This window comes from Pseudorasbora parva, chromosome 8 (assembly GCF_024679245.1).
Source record: "Pseudorasbora parva isolate DD20220531a chromosome 8, ASM2467924v1, whole genome shotgun sequence".
Taxonomy (NCBI): domain Eukaryota; kingdom Metazoa; phylum Chordata; class Actinopteri; order Cypriniformes; family Gobionidae; genus Pseudorasbora; species Pseudorasbora parva.
The window spans coordinates 2,154,320-2,156,819 of record NC_090179.1 but is presented as its reverse complement, the minus strand read 5'-3'; the positions used below and the strand labels follow the sequence as shown (position 1 = coordinate 2,156,819).

The window sequence follows — 2,500 nt, the reverse complement described above, 5'->3', positions numbered from 1 at the left end:
TGTAGCAACAGGACTACAGATTACACACAAACAGAGGAAACTAAACAGGAGCGTTTCGTTTTCAATCTTTCTCCAAGAGTTCAAACCTGAGAGCTTGGGATCTCAAAGAAGGTCACCGTGACAATTCACTCAACCTTCCAGAGCATGTCAAGAACACACTGAGCACAAAATAAGGAGTCTGAAGTACAGGGTAGCATGGAGCTTAAACACAACGGCACCCAGAATGTCCTGCCGTGACCCGGATTCGAACCGTGGTTGCTGCGGCCACAACGCAGAGTACTAACCACTATACGATCACGGCGAGCTACTGGTCTGCCCTCATAGGTTCCTCCATAACATGTCCCTGAATACAAAGAGACCATGTCATCTTTAACTTCAAGACTAAACTGTTGCTTACCAAATTAACTCTTTTCAAGTGTAATATTGTAAATGTGGCCTTTTTTTCCTTTTATAAAGTTTTAGCAAGGCCTCAATGAGGTTTCGACCTAAAGCATGTGCAGGCAGTCATCGTAGTCGGCAGGATTCAAACCTGCGCGGGGAGACCCCAATGGATTTCTAGTCCATCGCCTTAACCACTCGGCCACGACTACAAGCTGAGTGCAGATGGTATGTAATTTTGATTGGAGCCTTGTAGCGATGCTGCCCAAGAACAGGGAAAAGCAGCAAAAACTCAACAGCGAAACATTGCACTCCACGAAAAGAGGCTTGTTCGCCCGAACAGGAACTTGAACCCTGGACCCTCAGATTAAAAGTCTGATGCTCTACCGACTGAGCTATCCGGGCTCTTGCTTGGGGGAGGTAAGCGCTGCGTGGGAACGCCGATCAAAGTTAATAGTATTGGCGGGAGAAAAAAGGATTCTCCCATGCATCGCGTTTCTATCTTTGACGATTCAGAACCTTTGATATATCCAAGAATATTTGGGATTTAGTGGGAATGGAGCCTATTACACTATTAATTCTGATCAAACTGCAATAATGCTAGAAAAAAAAACACAAAAACTCACTGCTTCTTGTCTGTAAAACATCTTTACATGCTTAAATGCTGTTGTCTTGTGGCGCACTTAACATTCTTGTAAACTTACGTCAGTTTTTTGGATCAAATAGCAAGTCCACTGCACTCTAGGTAACAGCCATCGAGGGAACTGACACCTAGCAATTAGAAAATATACCAGCACAGTATTCTCTCTGTAGCAACAGGACTACAGATTACACACAAACAGAGGAAACTAAACAGGAGCGTTTCGTTTTCAATCTTTCTCCAAGAGTTCAAACCTGAGAGCTTGGGATCTCAAAGAAGGTCACCGTGACAATTCACTCAACCTTCCAGAGCATGTCAAGAACACACTGAGCACAAAAAAAGGAGTCTGAAGTAAAGGGTAGCATGGAGCTTAAACACAACGGCACCCAGAATGTCCTGCCGTGACCCGGATTTGAACCGTGGTTGCTGCGGCCACAACGCAGAGTACTAACCACTATACGATCACGGCGAGCTACTGGTCTGCCCTCATAGGTTCCTCCATAACATGTCCCTGAATACAAAGAGACCATGTCATCTTTAACTTCAAGACTTAACTGTTGCTTACCAAATTAACTCTTTCCAAGTGTAATATTGTAAATGTGGCCTTTTTTTCCTTTTATAAAGTTTTAGCAAGGCCTCAATGAGGTTTCGACCTAAAGCATGTGCAGGCAGTCATCGTTGTCGGCAGGATTCGAACCTGCGCGGGGAGACCCCAATGGATTTCTAGTCCATCGCCTTAACCACTCGGCCACGACTACAAGCTGAGTGCAGATGGTATGTAATTTTGATTGGAGCCTTGTAGCGATGCTGCCCAAGAACAGGGAAAAGCAGCAAAAACTCAACAGCGAAACATTGCACTCCACGAAAAGAGGCTTGTTCGCCCGAACAGGGACTTGAACCCTGGACCCTCAGATTAAAAGTCTGATGCTCTACCGACTGAGCTATCCGGGCTCTTGCTTGGGGGAGGTAAGCGCTGCGTGGGAACGCCGATCAAAGTTAATAGTATTGGCGGGAGAAAAAAAGATTCTCCCATGCATCGCGTTTCTATCTTTGACGATTCAGAACCTTTGATATATCCAAGAATATTTGGGATTTAGTGGGAATGGAGCCTATTACACTATTAATTCTGATCAAACTGCAATAATGCTAGAAAAAAAAACACAAAAACTCACTGCTTCTTGTCTGTAAAACATCTTTACATGCTTAAATGCTGTTGTCTTGTGGCGCACTTAACATTCTTGTAAACTTACGTCAGTTTTTTGGAGCAAATAGCAAGTCCACTGCACTCTAGGTAACAGCCATCGAGGGAACTGACACCTAGCAATTAGAAAATATACCAGCACCGTATTCTCTCTGTAGCAACAGGACTACAGATTACACACAAACAGAGGAAACTAAACAGGAGCGTTTTCGTTTTCAATCTTTCTCCAAGAGTTCAAACCTGAGAGCTTGGGATCTCAAAGAAGGTCACCGTGACAATTC

The 2,500-nt window shown here is 44.2% G+C and overlaps 4 non-coding genes across 4 annotated transcripts; all 4 read right to left on the bottom strand.

Moving 5' to 3' along the window:
- Positions 1 to 508: 508 nt before the first annotated feature.
- trnas-aga (transfer RNA serine (anticodon AGA)) lies at positions 509 to 590 on the bottom strand. Its single transcript has one exon. It is a non-coding gene; the product is annotated as a tRNA-Ser (tRNA).
- Positions 591 to 710: 120 nt separating this feature from the next.
- trnak-uuu (transfer RNA lysine (anticodon UUU)) lies at positions 711 to 783 on the bottom strand. Its single transcript has one exon. It is a non-coding gene; the product is annotated as a tRNA-Lys (tRNA).
- A 911-nt stretch (positions 784 to 1,694) lies between these two features.
- trnas-aga (transfer RNA serine (anticodon AGA)) lies at positions 1,695 to 1,776 on the bottom strand. The gene has a single exon. It is a non-coding gene; the product is annotated as a tRNA-Ser (tRNA).
- A 120-nt stretch (positions 1,777 to 1,896) lies between these two features.
- On the bottom strand, positions 1,897 to 1,969 carry trnak-uuu (transfer RNA lysine (anticodon UUU)). The gene has a single exon. It is a non-coding gene; the product is annotated as a tRNA-Lys (tRNA).
- Between the last annotated feature and the right edge of the window lie 531 nt (positions 1,970 to 2,500).